Below are 16,975 nucleotides of genomic sequence, written 5' to 3'. Positions count from 1 at the left end.
TGTAAGTGCACCTTCCCTCAAATACTTAAATGTATCTCTACACAGATATCTGTTGACTTCCTACCAGGAATCATGATAAAATTAGGTTTTTTTTGTTTGTTTGTTTTTTCTCCCCCTCACATGCTCCCTTTCATCTTCCTCCCAAACTCAACTTATTCTTGATGATTATATAATTTTTCGTATCATATTCTTTAGACTTTGAAATATACTTATAGCTCTATGACATGATTTATCAGCTTCAATAATCTCTCCATCCTCTGCTCTACCAGATGAGAAAATCAGCATATTGACGTTACTACCCACCATCTGTCCTCTTCCCCTCCAAACCTTCGCTGTATTATTTCTACATCGTTAGAGTTTATAACACGTAATTTTGTTCTGTGACCGTAATCTCCACAATCATTTTAGTTTTAGTCCTACAGTTAAATGAAGTCGACACTGAGGACTAGTATTCCATTCGTCTCTTTGCTTTTCAAAATGTGGCTTACAGTAGTTTCTTTAGGAAAGGTTTGGGGGATACTCCCTGAGTTTTCTCAAGCTCAAAAAATACTTCGATTACATTTTCTTGACTATTTGGTTGGGTACAATTCTTAGATCACACATTTTATTTCCTGTTGCTCCAATGTCTTCTAATGTTGACCGTTGCTGTGGGAAGTAACATTTTGACTTAAACTTTTTGACCCAATGCACAACAGGTTGTTTTGTTTTTTTTCTTTTCTTTCAATTCCAGTAACTTTCCTGAAACATGATATAGGGTTGAATGTTTTGTATCAGTTTTTCCTGGAATTCAGTGTGCCCTCTGAGTTTATAGAGTTAGGACTTATATTTCTGAAAAGTTACTTTGAGTATATCTTTAACTTTTTTCCTATTTTGTTATTTTTTGCCTCTTCTTCAGGGTACTGCAGGTTGTTCAGGTTATTGCATATGATAAGACCTTTTTTTTTTTTTTATCTGTCTGTTTAGCTACTATTTTTTCTAATTCTTTTTTTCTTCTTCATTGCATTGCGCTCTTTTTCTATTTCTAACATTCTTCTTTCTTTCCATGTTTTTAGCAGAACCTGGTTGCTGCCAGTGAAATGTATGTTTCCTGTGCTCTGCAAATCATCTTTCATTTCTTACTGTCTTGCACTATCTTCCCCAAGCTCTTGTATATTTGATCTGAGCTCTTGCTTTATAGATATGGTAGCTTTGTTTAGGCCTTTAAAAAAAAAAAGTTTATGACAATATGTATAGCCCAAATTTTTATCTGCTCCATGGACACATTCTCTCTCTCCCCCCCCCCCACACCCCCCCGCCTCGCCCCTGAAAAGTATTGGGTCGGCAGCTAAGTAATTGCGGGTTTCACACACATATGGCTTCAGTTGAATTTTTAGGTTTGCAGACGTAGTACAAATGTAAAACACATTTTGTTATTTGATAGTTGGCTATTCAGCTGTTAATCAGTAAAAAAGTTTTTTGATCTGTTTTGTAGTTTTCGTTTGGCGTTCGTTGAAAAATGGAAAATCAAAAGGAACATTTTCGTCATATTTTGCTTTTTTATTTCCGCAAAGGGAAAACGCATCGCAAGCTCATAAAAAGTTATGTGCTGTTTATGGTGACGAAGCCTTAAAAGAACGGCAGTGTCAAAATTGGTTTGCCAAATTTCGTTAAAAATTTCAATAATGATGATGATGTCAAATCGTACCTGATTCAGTTTTTTGCTAATAAAAACCAGAAGTTTTTTGAACGTGGGATTATGATGCTGCCTGAAAGATGGCAAAAGGTCATTGATCAAAATGGGCAATACATTGCAGAATAAAGTTATTTAGTTCCATGAAAAAATTGTCTTTGATTTTCTTTAAAAAATCCGCAATTACTTAGTTGCCGACCCAATATTCTTTGTCTTCCGTTTTATGTTTCTATCCTCTCTTATTTTCTTGTCATAGCTTTGCATGGATGATAGTTTTTTGTTTTTTTTTCTTTTCTTTTTCTTTTTTTCTGCATCAGCTACTGGAGGAGGTTTGTGTGGGAGAGATGCCATGTCCATGCCCTAGTCCAGCAGGTTTTCCACTGATTGTAGATAAGACACATGGTTCCTTATGACACAGATTGTGTGTTTGAGTGGATTATTTTGTCCTCCATTATCCCTAGTTACCAGATATCTATAGCTTTAGGGCTACTCACATTGTGATTCTGTACTCTGGCCCTGCCTCAATAACAGGCTGCTTTCTGCAAATATGGGGTCGCCTTAAGATTTTTCTTCTAGCTATAACTCCTCTGCTACTCTTTGATGCCAAACTGGGTCCAGGGAAACTCCTGCTGCCAGTCAATGCACCTGTCCTGTCCCTATTTATCCATAGAAATTATGGGTCCACCTTCCCAGGGTGTGACACCTACTTTGATCTGTTGACTTTTTCTGAGGCCAGGGACTTAGAATTTGCATAAATGTTACATTACAATAGAAAGAGTTGTTAATTGTCTTTGGCATGAATACAAATTCTGGTTCTCTTTGAAAGCAGTAGTAGAAACAACAGCAAGTTGAGAAATGGGGATTGAAGCCATAGTGCCTGAGGCATCTGGCGTGATTCATATCTCACCCTCAGATAAGACATCTTCCCATTGGAATATCGAGAGGGATAATAGGTAAAACTGTACTTGGAAAGTGCCTAGCATGTAGAAGCTGCTAAAAAAAATTCCATTTATTCTCTCTACTACCATAATGACACTGCAAGAAAAGAAAAAAAGGTGGAAAATCAGCCATATAAAAATATACTATTTTGGTAATACAAATCGAATCTTTTTATGAGCATAAACATGCCTCTCCTGCTCCAGTTCCTCCTATTGGGCATCCTGGAAGCCCATCCCTCATTAAGCAGAATCAGAAAAGAGGATTCAAAATCAGAAGCTATTGCTCTCACTTATCTCACTTAACAGTTCCTATCATTTTTTATGTGATTCTTATAAGTAAATTGTTGCCTTTTTCTGATTTTCCTTTTATGGCAGGTCAATTATTTTTATTTTTTTTTGGGGGGGGTGGGTACAAGGGAGGGGAAAGGTGTCTTCACTCAGTAGTGCCAGTCTTATACAGCAGGACTGGCAGACAGATTTCTTACCTGGAACTTTTCGAGTCTGGAACTTAGGAGTGGAATCTGAGTCAGCAAAGAGGTTTTATATGTGGGATGGGTATAGGAAAATAGATTTTAAGCTAGGAGATCACAGAAGGAGAAGTTAGGGCAGGTTGCAAACTGGGGTGGTCTAGGACAAAAGTCTGGCAGGCCTGTGTATTCTCTCTTCATCATGATGACACCGTGTAAGGAGCTAGTAAAATGTAAGGGTCAGAGCATATAATCTTCAATCTAACTGTCTGCACTGCCTATATGTCCACCCTTAGTGGGAACTCTGATAGGTAGGCCTGTTGTAACCTCTTAAAACTCCTCAAAATATCCAGTAAAGTAACTTAAAGAGAGCAGGTGCTCCAGATTAATTTGTTAAACTAATTTAAACATTACTTATTACTCTAGTAATGCGAGCCACATGCGGCTCTTAATTAACCTAGATAAATACAAGGAAGGTATGGTTATAAAATAAGATTGATCCACAAGATACACACCAAAATCCAGTGCTATCCAGGTGGACAAAATATAGCTTTGCTGGTGAATGGAATTCCTAAATAAATAAAAATATGTATCATATATTTTTCAGAGGAGTTTTTCATAAAATAACCACACCTTGAGTTTTAATTCATTTTAATTTGAGGGGGGGCAATGACACCTTTTATCAATGGTTTCTATAATTTCAGACTTAAAACTTGATGGATGAATTGCAAATGTATGAAAAATGGTTTGGGAAAATAATTTTTATTCACTAAGTTGTTTGTTTTGGTAGATCAAAAAGCACATATTTTTTTTTAAGGCAATGTTTATTTTATGTTTTGAGCGGCAGCAAAAATAATTGCATGTTTGAAATCTTTGAAATATGTTTTAATGCTTTTTAAATGACTTAGGAGCAAATGTGCCAAACTTACCCACTGCTTAAGTCATTCTGCGGTTGGAAGTTAGCTTCACTGGCTAAGCCTTTGGAGCTATTTAATATGCTGTTTGATTATATCTTTTAGACTGAAGTCAGTGTCTGCACCTGGTGGAGTGTTAGACCATTTAACATATCTACAGCCAGCTTTTGCAGAGAAGAGATATTGTAATTCTGTAAAAGCTTGATTTGAACTCTAAAAAATGGATATAAATATTTTTAATATAATAAAATTATGCAAACATGATCTTATAAGAGGATTTTATTGGGTTAACTTGACACATATATGCCTGGTATATATGCTGAGAATTTATTTTCAAAAAGGACTATCTTTTTTTCTAATTTAAAAATCTTTTCAATTTAATGAGACAATGTATTTAGAAGGATTTGGATAAATCTATAAATTTCAAGATCACTCTCCAGTGTTTCTTATTACATGTATATTTTAAGTTACTAGGAATTCATGGACTTGTAGAGTCTTTTGTATATGTATTTGCTGGTACTACCGAGTAATTAACAGTTTACTGTACATTCAGTATATGGCAGGCACTGTTCTAAGTGCTTTATAGGTATGAGCTAGTTTATGCTCACAATATACCTGTGAGCTAAGAATGATTATTATCCTTTTACAGATGAGTTGATGGAAGCAGAGACCCACAAAGGGATTTAAGGTCACACATACAGCTGAGATTAGAGGCTGGTTAGTTACTCTTGGCTCCAGCATCTGTACTTTTAACTACTGTGACAGACCATGTGCCAGGCACTTTGGTAAAATGCAGCCTTTGTGCCATAATTCCAAGAAAAGGAAACACGTGGACTTTTAGGGGGTAAAAACAGGTCCCCAGTGGCCAGTTAGCCATCCTGCTCCTGGTCACACTCTCCAGCAGTTCACAGGCTGCCACGGACATGGGGGGAAATATCAATGCTGTGGAATCTCTATAATGAGCTATTCAGGGACTGAAATAGTGCCTTCCTTATAGGTTAAACAGGGTATATTAGGCTTTTATTATATTTACTGCTGCATCTTAGGATCTGGGATTTGGCCATGTTATTTCCAAATTCTTATATAATGAACTGTGTTACTGTAGGATTCTACCATTGTAGCTATAAAAATAAAACACAAATGCACAAAGGCATCCACCCATGTATAAAATTACTAGGGAAATGGGATGGATAAAAAATGAATTGTTGTATTTTGGGGGTAATTACTTGGGATTCTGGTCTGGTTAGATCTTGAGAGCAGTTTGGAAAGATTTCAGGGTTATCATGAAAGTCAAGTACAGATTTGTGCGGGTCAGATGATCTAGACAGATTTCAGATAGTGTGATGACATGGGTAAATTGTTTCATAGAAAAAGGGTGCCTGTGTGCTTAGAGCTTCTGAATTTGTTGACAGAATAAATGTTGAGGCTAAAAATCTGAGAGCTGCATCAGAGATGCTGTCATAGATATTGTCATCTCAAGTTTCCGAAGGCAGAAATATTGCCTTACTTGTAGCCATTGTATCTTGCGTGTAATAGTCAATATTACTTGCTGAATTTATTTATAGGTCCAAATATGTTATGTAAGCAAAGGAAAGAATATGCCAGGCAGTTGAATAAAGCTGCATGCAATAGGTAATGTTTGAGGATGACTAGGAGTATTGTAGGTAGAAAATGTTGGCGCTCGTAACTATCAGACTTTTCTGTACTGAACCTCCAGCAATTCATCAATTACAGTTCAGATTTTCCCTCCCCAGCACTGGTGCTCCCAGTGGTTTCTGCTGGTGAGTCTTTGCTCTCCTAAACCATAACTCTGTTCCCCGAGCCCTCCAACCTTGCATGTAGTGGGTTGCCCTGGCTCCTTCTCTGTCTTATGGACACAAGAAGAGGTGTTGATCTTCTAGTCTCTTTAGTGTTTTTACTTGTCAAGATGGAGCTGCCACTTCCAAAACTTCTTATACGAGGAACCAGAAGTGGAAAGTTTTGTGTGTATGTGTTTTTTTTTGTTTTTAAAGAATGAATACTTTAAAATTTGTCTAAAATCTCCATTAGTATATTTAAAAATATATGAAGAAATCCATATAGGTCTGTACTCTATAACCAGTATGTACTAATGTCAATTTCTTGTTTGTTTGTTTTTTTAAACATATTTTATTGATTTTTTTTTTTTTTAACAGAGAGGAAGGGAGAGAGATAGAGAATTAGAAACATCGATGAGAGAGAAACATTGATTAGCTGCCTCTTGCACACCCCCTACTGAGGATGTGCCTGCAACCAAGGTACATGCCCTTTGACCGGAATCAAACCCGGGACCTTTCAGTCCGCAAGCCGACACTCTATCCATTGAGCCAAACCGGTTTCGGCAATTTCTTGGTTTTGATAATGTACTACAGTAACGTAAGATGTCTCCTCGCAGGAACCTTGATGAGCAATGCACTCTGTCCTATGTTTTGCAACTTATGAATCTGTAACTATTTAAAATAAAGTTCTTTTTAAAGTAAAATAATCTAGAAAAAAAAAACATTTGTAACACAAGAGGAATAAGAAAAAAATCAAAGCTTTTATACTAATATTATAACAGCCTAGGTGATCGTCATGGCCTCACACATCACGCTCTAACATCGTCACAAGATAGCCATCGCAAGTTGGCCGTCACAGGATGGCCTCGCACACAGCGGAGGCGGAGCCCAGCAGAGGAGGCACGTCGCAGCAGGGGAGGGCAGTTGTGGGCAATCAGGCTGGCAGGGGAGGGCAATTGTGGGTGATCAGACTGGCAGGGAAGGGCATTTGGGGTGATCAGACTGGCAGGGAAGGGTAGTTAGGGGCAATCAGGCCAGCAGGGGAGGGCAGCTGGGGGCAATTGGGCTGGCAGGGGAGAAGTAAGGCACCAATCAGGCTGGCAGGGAAGCAGTTAGGGGTCTATCAGGCCGATAGGCAGAAGCGGTTAGGGGCAATCAGGAAGGCAGGCAGGCAGGCAGGCAAGTGGTTAGGAGCCAGCCATCCTGGATTGTGAGAGGGATGTCAGACTGCCAGTTTAGTTATCCCCTGATGGGTCCTAGATTGGAGATAGTGAAGGCCACCCCCTCCACCCTCATGCACGAATTTCATGCACTGGGCCTCTAGTGTATCTATAAGAATGTAAATCAGGCCTAGCCGTTTTGGTTAAATGGATAGAGTGCCAGCCTGCAGTCTGAAGGGTCCTGGGGGGTTGATATCTGTCAAGGGCACATATTGTACATCAGTTTGCAGGCTGCTCCCCAGCCTGGGTTCTGGTCAGGTGTAGGCAGGACAACCAATTAATGTGTTTCTCTCACATTGATGTTTCTCTCTATCTTTTTCTCTTCCTCTCTCTCAAAAAAAATCAATGGAAAAATATCCTCAGATGAGGATTTAAAAAAAAAAATCTAAAAAAAAAAGAATGTAAATCAAGCATTATTTATAACAAATTTTAAGGAACAATAATAGAAAAATGATTAAATAAACACGTGAGGATACCATTGTAGAATAATATTAAATGTCAAGGGAAAATGATATCAAGTATAATAAAATCAAAGTAAAAATAATATGAAAGAATATGTACAGTATGCTGCCAATTATATTTCCAAAGGTTATACATAGAGAGTAAAACATGGAAATAACAAAATAGCAAAAATTGGATAACCCCGGGTAGAGGGATCATGTGTGATGTATTTTCTTCTTTGTGACTATTTAAGTATTCTGTTTTAAAATGTATTATTTTTATAGCCAAAGCAATAAATAGAACAGATTTTATAAAATCTGTCAACAAGTTTATTAAACTTCCATTATTCCAAATGGTGCAGGAACAATACTCTTTTATACTTTTAAAGCTTGTAAGCTTCAGTGTAAGCTATTATAAAAATGGTAGGCACACCTACCCATGCATATAATCAAGGAAAGTTGCATAGGAGAGCTCAGAGGAAGTCTGTGTGGAGAAAAGAATGTAAAGCTGGCAGTCAGACAGATCTGGCCTTAAAGCGTACCCTTGCTGATTTTTTAAAAATAAGTTTCTTTTTTTTTTCATCTAAAAATGGGGATAGTAATACCTACAAAATCTGAGTTATAATGAGAATTAAATGGAATAAGATACATAAATGGCTAGTTTACAGAATATATTCAGTAATTGTTAATTTCCCTCACCAAAGAGACTTGTGGTAATAAAAGAAGTATGTCTTGGAAAGTTTGGAAACAGAATAAACACTCAAAATGTATTACTTCCCAACACATTTATGACATTTTACCATCACCGATGCTTTATTCTGTTGTATCTGTATACAGCAGAAATACTATATAATAATTGCAGTTGCTCCTCTTTTCCCAACTTTATGATAAATGATGTCAAGTTGTTAGTTTGGATTTATTCATTGTGGAAGTATTTATATCACAGAAATTAATAAATGAAAGTTAGGGCATTTTCCTGGGAGAATCTATTATACATTTTTAAAAATTGATTTTAGAGAGGGAAGAAGGGAGAGAAGAGACAGAGAAAAGCAATGATATGAGAGAGAGAGAAAGAGAGAGAGAGAAAGAGAGAGAGAGAGACATCAATCGGTTGCCTCCCATATGTGCCCTGACTTGGGATTGAACCCAAAACCTAGTACTGTATGTGCCCTGACTGTCCAAGAATCCAAACCTAACGTTTTGGTGCATTGCACAACACTGCAACCAACCGAGCCACATCGGCCAGGGTGGGAGAATGCACTTGTAAACATTAGCAGAACACCTCTGCTCTCCAAAACAGAGTACCTTACCATGCATAGACTCATGGGAGGGAATCCAGTTTGTAAGGTTTCATGGCCACGGAGACAGAAAACATGGGATATCTCTGTGATACAGTAGGGCTTGAGCCATTTTGTAAGGCTAAAAGGAGAGGCTTTAGTCCCCAAGGAAAGGGGACCAGGGAGAACAGAATGGGGAAGGAGGAATCAAAGTGACAATCCATTCCTGAGATTTGATACATGTGGGCAAAGAGAGCATCACGCAAGGCTGCATAGGGGATGCTAGTGGTTGTCCCTAAGCCACCAGTTCCCAGAACTTAGGGTTAGCAAATGGACATGGGACTGCCGCCCTCCACTGGTCAGCATCAGAGTACATGGGAGAATGACTGATATTAAGCTCATGTATGTATGCATATATGTAGTACTTACGTACATAGGTGTGTACATATGGATGAATGTAAATATGAGTACGTGTATTGTAGGAGGAATGGAGTTGAAGCTATTTAAACATTATTACATCCTGCCTTAATTCCTGGAGGAACTGAAGTCAGGAGTCTTTGTACCTAATGTGAGAGCAAAGATCCTTTGACTTAGCTGTGTGGTGTGAGAATGAAGATGAGTAGACTTCCCTCTGAGCTGCTAGGGGAGGCAGAAAGTGAAGAACTAACGTAAGCAATGAAACGTAGTAACGGCAGCCCATGGATTGAATCAGTTTATATATTTGACGACCAAAGTAAACTCTTGGATGCCACCAATATCAGGACCTTTTCTTGCAAGCGACCTGTGTTTTTTTGTTTCCAGATTGGATAGGGCTTTCTCTCGGCCCTGTTAAATGCAGATATTTATCAGTAAACTAGTGGCTTGGTGCATGAAATTTGTGCGCATTACAAGGGAATCAATGAGAGGAAATATTTTATTATTTATTTATTTATTTATTTATTTTTTAAATATATTTCATTGATTTTTTACAGAGAGGAAGGGAGAGAGATAGAGAGCTAGAAACATCGGTGAGAGAGAAACATCGACCAGCTGCCTCTTGCACACCCCCTACCGGGGATGTGCCCGCAACCAAGGTACATGCCCTTGACTGGAATCGAACCTGGGACCTTTCAGTCCACAGACCGACGCTCTACCACTGAGAACAAACCGGTTTTGGCGAGAGGAAATATTTTAATATTGCTATTTGCCCTTTCTCTATAATAGAAGTGTAGAGATTAAAAGAAAATTAGTAAAATATATATGAAAATCTTCCTCCTGTCTAGGGCATGCCACAGGACCTAGAGTCCAGTCCCGGCCCACCACCCACACGCACTTCGAAAATGCAGGAGACCCAGACCCAGCAGGGCCCACCCCCATTGGGTGAGACCCAGCCCCGCCAGCTCCTGGTCAAACCCCTCTGGGCAGAGAGTGCAGCCTCAGGTCTCCCAGACTTGCACTAGGTGGGTGGTGCAGTCACAGGTTCCCCCAGCCCAGCACAGGGGCAGAGGGTGTGGCCTGAGGTCCCCCATCAAGCCCCGCCAAGCAGGAGGCATGGCCTGAGGTCCCTGGGCCCAGCACCGGGGCAAGGGGCGTGGCCTGAGGTCCTCTGGCCAAGGCCATGGTGAGGGGCATGGCCTGAGGTACCCTGCCAAGTCCTGTGGGACAGGGGGCACGGCCTGAGGTTCCTCACCCAGGTCAGGTACCATGCAGCCTCAGGTCCCTGCTGTTCGGTTGTGATGTTATGGCATCCCAGCTAATTTGCATATTCCTCTATGATATAGATTGGTAATCCCTCCATAATTCATTTCCTCTCTACCACAATGTGATAAATCACATAGGTTAATAAGGGCTGGTAGATTAGGTTTTGCATTTTTGTAAAAACAAGGCTAGCACTAAACAGTGAGGACCAGGTAAGGGGATATACGGGACATACATACGGGAGCTTAATATCAGTCATTCTCCCATGTACTCTGATGCTGACCAGTGGAAGGGGGCAGTCCCATGTCCATTTGCCAACTCTAAGTTCTGGGAACTGGTGGCTTAGGGACATCCACTAGCATGCCCTATACAGTCTTGGTTTTTCCTACTGGCTTTGGACTCAGATGGATGTGAACTTGAGTTCACCTCATAGCTGTGTGGCAGCACTTATCCTCTCTAAACCTTCGGTTTTCTTGTCTATAGAATGGGGATAATAATACCGTGTTTCCCCGAAAATAAGACATCCTCCGAAAATAAGACCTAGCGCATCGAAAGATAAGACATCCCCTGAAAATAAAACCTAGCGCAACTTTGGGAGAAAAAATTAATATAAGACACTGTCTTATTTTCGGGGAAACGGGGTAGTACCTTATTTATTAAGTGTTACAATGCAAACGAAACCTAACATAGTGAATGGCATATAGAAAGCATTCAAAAATTTTAAAATTAATTACTTTAAACTTATGTAATGATTTTACTTTCCAACATGCTGCAAATTGTGTGCATGTGCGTGTGTGCATGTGTGTATATGTGTGCGAATAGATATGTAGTATGGGCGACAATCTTTGTGGATGTAATAGCAGAATAGTTAATGCCAATCTGACAATTCTGTTATCTCCTTTTTCTCTCTCTCCCTTTTTTAAACAATATATTTTTATTGATTTCAGAGAGGAAGGGGGAGAGAGAGAGATAGAAACATCAATGATGAAAGAGAATCCACATGTCCCCTACTGGGGACAGATGCCAAAACCCAGGCGTGTGCCCTGACTGGGAGTTGAACTGTGACCTCCTGGTTCATAGGTCAATGCTCAACCACTGAACCATTCTGGCCAGGCAGTTCTGTCGTTTTTATTACTGCATAAATAGCACTTGATTGTATGACCATGTCACATTTTGTTCATTCACCTGTGAATAGACATTTGGGTTATAACCACTTCAGAGCTATTATGAATAAATTTGCTGTGAACATTCTTGTACAAATCTTTTTTTGGATATAGGTTTTCATTTTGATTGGGTAAATACGTAGCAATGCAATTGTGGGGTCATTGTGTAGGTTATGTTTAACTTTAAAAGAAAGTTTGGTTAGCACTCCCACAAGCAATTTATTGTTTTGACTGCCTAACATCTTCACCAGCCTTTGGCAGTGTCAATATTTTCACTTTCATCCATTCATCGGGTGTGTAGTTATCTTATTGCCATTTAATTTGCATTTTCTCTGGTGACTCATGATGTTGAGCATTTTGCCAGATTTTTGTCCCCTGCACTGAATTCTATGTCCTTGATCAAACAGGAAGGACAATAACTTAAAATCAAGCACATTGACAGTGTCAAGTACTCCTATACACAGTTTGCTAATTGATTTACCTTTATTCTCACCCCTATTAAAGTATTGTTGCATATACATCTTTAGGACTTACGTTACTTTCTATCTCTTGCATGATTTTTAAAAAATTATTATTCAGGTGGATTTAGTACAAAGTAACTGCTCTCTTGGCAAAATCTTCTTGATTATTTATATGATAATTGTGAAGTGAAGCCTTTCAGATTACTTAATGCCTTGTATTTGGAGGTGTGCCTTTCTTCAAGCGTCCTCAAAGCCTTTGGACGTTAATATTCACAGCATCTTCGTGAAATGAGCGGGGAACATAAGGAGAAGAAACAAAATCCAGAGGGTGAAGTCACTGAGCCCAAATCTCAGAGGGAACCGGTGAAATTCAGAGTGTAAGTTGAATCACAGTCACCAGACAACCTAGCAAACCACGGTACCTCTCCTTATGGGGTCAGGCTGATAAAGATTTCAGATAAGGCGGAGGCATTTCATCTACTGATGTAAAGTTAATACAGTTTCTCTCCCTCCCCCTCCCCAAATCTTTCAGAACTAGAAAGTTATCATGAGCCGTGCCATGGAGGGTCTCTGTGGGTTTATGAACCGATTGTTATAAAGAACAACAGAGTCATTCTGCCCCACGGAAAAAGATGTGTGAGAATGCAGTAATACAGGGAACAAAAAGTTTTCAAAGAACAATGCACAAAAACCTCCTATCCTCTCATACACACACAACCACTTTCAAGTGAGAAGACTCTGTGTTTTGAGAAAAACAACAAAGAGAAGTATAGGACCTCTAGCAATACAGGAATAAAACACCCAGGGTTCCAGGTTGGTTTTTCCTATATCCGAACATATTGCATATTTAAAGAGTCACTCCGAAGTAACGTGTCTGATGTTTAACAAATATGCCAGAATTCACACACCCAAATGGGTACTCTCTCCCCCGCCCCCAAAGTAGGCATTGTGGGATGTTTATACATTTCAATGTCACTTTGTCACTGATAAAAACATCTTTGGAATTGCTATTCTGGAATTGCCTTCAAAGTCTTAGAAACATTCTTTTGAATATCCTGAGGCTTCTGTGGCTCCATAAAACAAAGGGGGTAGGGAGTGTATGTGCTTCAAATATTCTCTCACCATTTTATTGCCTTAAGTTTTAGGCTTCTTATCCTGGGTCTCTTCTTACGGAGTCTCTTCTTACTCCATATCCTCACTCTATTCTTTTTTTTATTTTTTTTTTATTGTTTAAAATGTTACATATATTAGTACATATATCTCATTTTCCCCCCCATTGACCTTCCCCCAGCCTCACCTATCCCCTGTTGCATGCCCTCATTTCACGCCCCACCCCCCAGTGTCTTGTGTCCATTGGTGTGCTATTTTGCATGCATACAAGTCCTTTCCATATCCTCTCTCTATTCTGATCCTCCTAGTTTTTTGAGTTCATTCCGTAATCTTCCATTTGCAGCTCGTTTTATAATTGACATGACAATTAGCTCCACAATTTCAGCGGTCATCTTCACTAATCTTTTTTTTTTTTTATTTATTTTTTTTATTTATTTTTTTTTATTTATTTATTTATTTATTTTTTACATATTTTCTTGATTTTTTTTTTATTGCCCCCCTCCCTCCCACACATCCCCTCCCTCCCCATAGTTTTATGTCCATTGGTTGTACTTATATGCATTTATACAAGTCCTTCGGTTGATCTATTATCTCCCCCTGATATCCCTACCCTCCCCACTGTAATTTGACAGTCTGCCTGTTGCTTTACTTTCTCTATATCTGTCTCTTGGTTCATCAGTTTATAAAGATCTTTATCATCCACCGATGTGTGAGGTCATGTGGTGTTTCTCTTTCGTTGATTGGCTTATTTCACTCAGCATGATGTTCTCCAATTCCATCCAGGTTGCTGCAAATGATGAGAATTCCTTCTTCTTTATGGCAGCATAGTATTCCATTGTGTAGATGTACCATAGTTTTTGGATCCAATCATCTGCTGACGGGCACCTAGGCTGTTTCCAAATTCTGGCTATTGTAGATTGTGCTGCTATGAACATAGGGGTGCATATATCCTTTCTGATTGGTGTTTCTAGTTTCTTGGGATATATTCCTAGAAGTGGGATTACTGGGTCAAATGGGAGTTCCATTTTCAGTTTTTTGAGGAAACTCCACACTGTTCTCCACAGTGGTTGCACCAGTCTGCGTTCCCACCAGCAGTGCACGAGGGTTCCTTTTTCTCCGCAACCTCGCCAACACTTGTCGTTTGTTGATTTGTTGATGTTGGCCATTCTGACAGGTGTGAGATGGTACCGCATTGTTGTTTTGATTTGCACCTCTCGGATAATTAGTGACTTTGAGCATGTTTTCATGTGCCTTTTGGCCTTCCTTCTGTCTTCTTTTGAAAATATTCTGTTTAGGTCCATTGCCCATTTTTTAATTGGATCATTCATCTTCCTTTTATTTAGTTGTATAAGCTGTCTGTAAATGTTGGAGATTAAACCTTTATCAGTGGTAATATTTGCAAATATGATCTCCCACACCGTGGGCTTTCTTGTTGTTTTATTGATGGTTTCTTTTGCTGTAAAAAAGCTTTTTATTTTGAAGTAGTCCCATTTGTTTATTTTCTCTTTAGCTTCCATTGCCCTAGGGGCAGTATCAGTGAAGAAGTTATTTTGGCATACGTCTGAGATTTTGCTACCTGTGGATGCTTCTAGTATTTTTATGGTTTCCCGTCTGATGTTTAAGTCCTGTATCCATTTTGAGTTTATCCTTGTGAATGGTGTAAGTTGGTGATCTAGTTTCATTCTTTTGCATGTGTCTGTCCAATTTTCCCAACACCATTTATTGAAGAGACTGTCTTGACTCCATTGTATATTCGTGCCTCCTTTGTCAAATATTAATTGAGCATAGTGATTTGGGTTGATATCTGGGTTCTCATTTCTATTCCATTGATCTATTTGTCTGTTCTTGTGCCAGTACCAGGCTGTTTTGAGAACAGTGGCTTTGTAGTATAGTTTGAAGTCTGGTATTGAGATCCCTCCTACTTTACTCTTCTTTCTCAGAATTGCTGTGGCTATTCGGGGTCTTTTATTGTTCCAAATGAACTTTTGGAGAGTTCTTTCTAGGTCAGTGAAATATGTCGTTGGTATTTTAATGGGGAGTGCATTGAACCTATAGATTGCTTTAGGAAGTATGGACATTTTGATGATGTTGATTCTACCAATCCATGAACATGGTATGTTCTTCCATCTCCTTACATCTTCCTCTATCTCTTTTTTCAGTGTCGTGTAGTTTTCCGCAAATAGGTCCTTTATTTCTTTAGTTAAATTTATTCCTAGGTATCTTAATTTTTTTGGTGCGATGGTGAATGGAATTGCTTTTTTAGCCTCTGTTTCTGTAGTTTCACTGTTGGTGTATAGAAATGCCATGGATTTCTTGGCATTAATTTTATATCCTGCTATGTTGCCAAATTCATTTATTAAGTCAATTAGTTTTTTAATGGAGTCTTTTGGGTTTTTTATGTACAATATCATGTCATCTGCAAATAAGGATAACTTTACTTCTTCTTTTCCAATTTGGATGCCTTTTATTTCCTCCTCTTGTCTAATTGCAATGGCTAGTACTTCCAGAACTATGTCAAACAGGAGTGGCGAGAGTGGGCATCCCTGTCTTGTTCCTGTTCTTAGAGGGAATGGTTTTAGTTTTTGCCCATTGAGTATAATGTTGGCTGTGGGTTTATCATATATAGCTTTTATTATGTTGAGGTATGATCCTTGTACTCCCACCTTTTTAAGAGTTTTTAACAGGAAAGGGTGTTGGATTTTGTCAAATGCTTTTTCTGCGTCAATTGATATGACTATATGATTTTTATCTTTCAATTTGTTTATGTGATGTATCACGTTTATTGATTTGCGGATATTGTACCATCCTTGCATTCCTGGAATAAATCCTACTTGGTCATGGTGTATGATCTTTGTGATGTTCTTCTGGAGTCGATTTGCTAGAATTTTGTTGAGGATTTTGGCATCTATGTTCATGAGGGATATTGGCCTGTAATTCTCTTTCATTGAGTTGTCTTTATCTGGTTTTGGTATTAGGGTGATGTTGGCTTCATAGAAGGAGTTCGGAAGTGTTCCTTCCTCTTGGATTTTTTGGAATAGTCTGAGGAGGATAGGTTTTAGTTCTTCCTTGAATGTTTGGTAAAACTCTCCTGTGAAGCCATCTGGCCCTGGGCTTTTGTTTGCTGGAAGCTTTTTGATGACGGTTTCAATTTCTTCCCACGTCACTGGTCTATTGAGATTTTTAGATTCTTCCTGATTGAGTTTTGGCAGTTTGTATTTTTCTAGGAATATGTCCATTTCCTCCAGGTTGTTTAGTTTGTTGGAATAGAGTTGTTCGTAGTATTTTGTAACAATCTGTTGTATTTCGGTGGGGTCTGTTGTTATTTCACCTCTTTCATTTCTGATTTTGTTTATTTGGGTCCTCTCTCTTTGTTTCTTGGTTAGCCTGGCTAGAGGACCAGCAATCTTGTTTATCCTTTCGAAGAACCAGCTCTTGGTTTTGTTGATCTTATGTATTGTTTCTTTGGTCTCTATGTCATTTATCTGTGCTCTGATTTTTGTTATTTCCTTCCTTCTGCTTACACTGGGCTTTTCTTGTTGCTCTTTTTCTAACTCTTTGAGTTGTAGAGTTAGTTCATCTGTTACCATTTTTTCTAGTTTTTTGCAATAGGCTTGTAAGGATATGAACTTCCCTCTCAAAACTGCTTTTGCTGTGTCCCATAGATTTTGGATTGTTGTGTTTTCATTGTCATTTGTTGCCAGGATGTTTTTAATTTCTTCCTTGATTTCTCTGGTAACCCAGTCCTTGTTTAATAGCATGTTGTTTAGTCTCCATGTATTTGATTTCTTTGGATTATTTTTATTGTAATTAATTTCCAGTTTTATGCCACTATGGTCTGAGAAG

Source organism: Pipistrellus hanaki (assembly GCF_964339955.1).
Source record: "Pipistrellus hanaki genome assembly, chromosome: 3".
Taxonomy (NCBI): Eukaryota; Metazoa; Chordata; class Mammalia; order Chiroptera; family Vespertilionidae; genus Pipistrellus; species Pipistrellus hanaki.
This window is presented reverse-complemented; position numbering follows the sequence as displayed.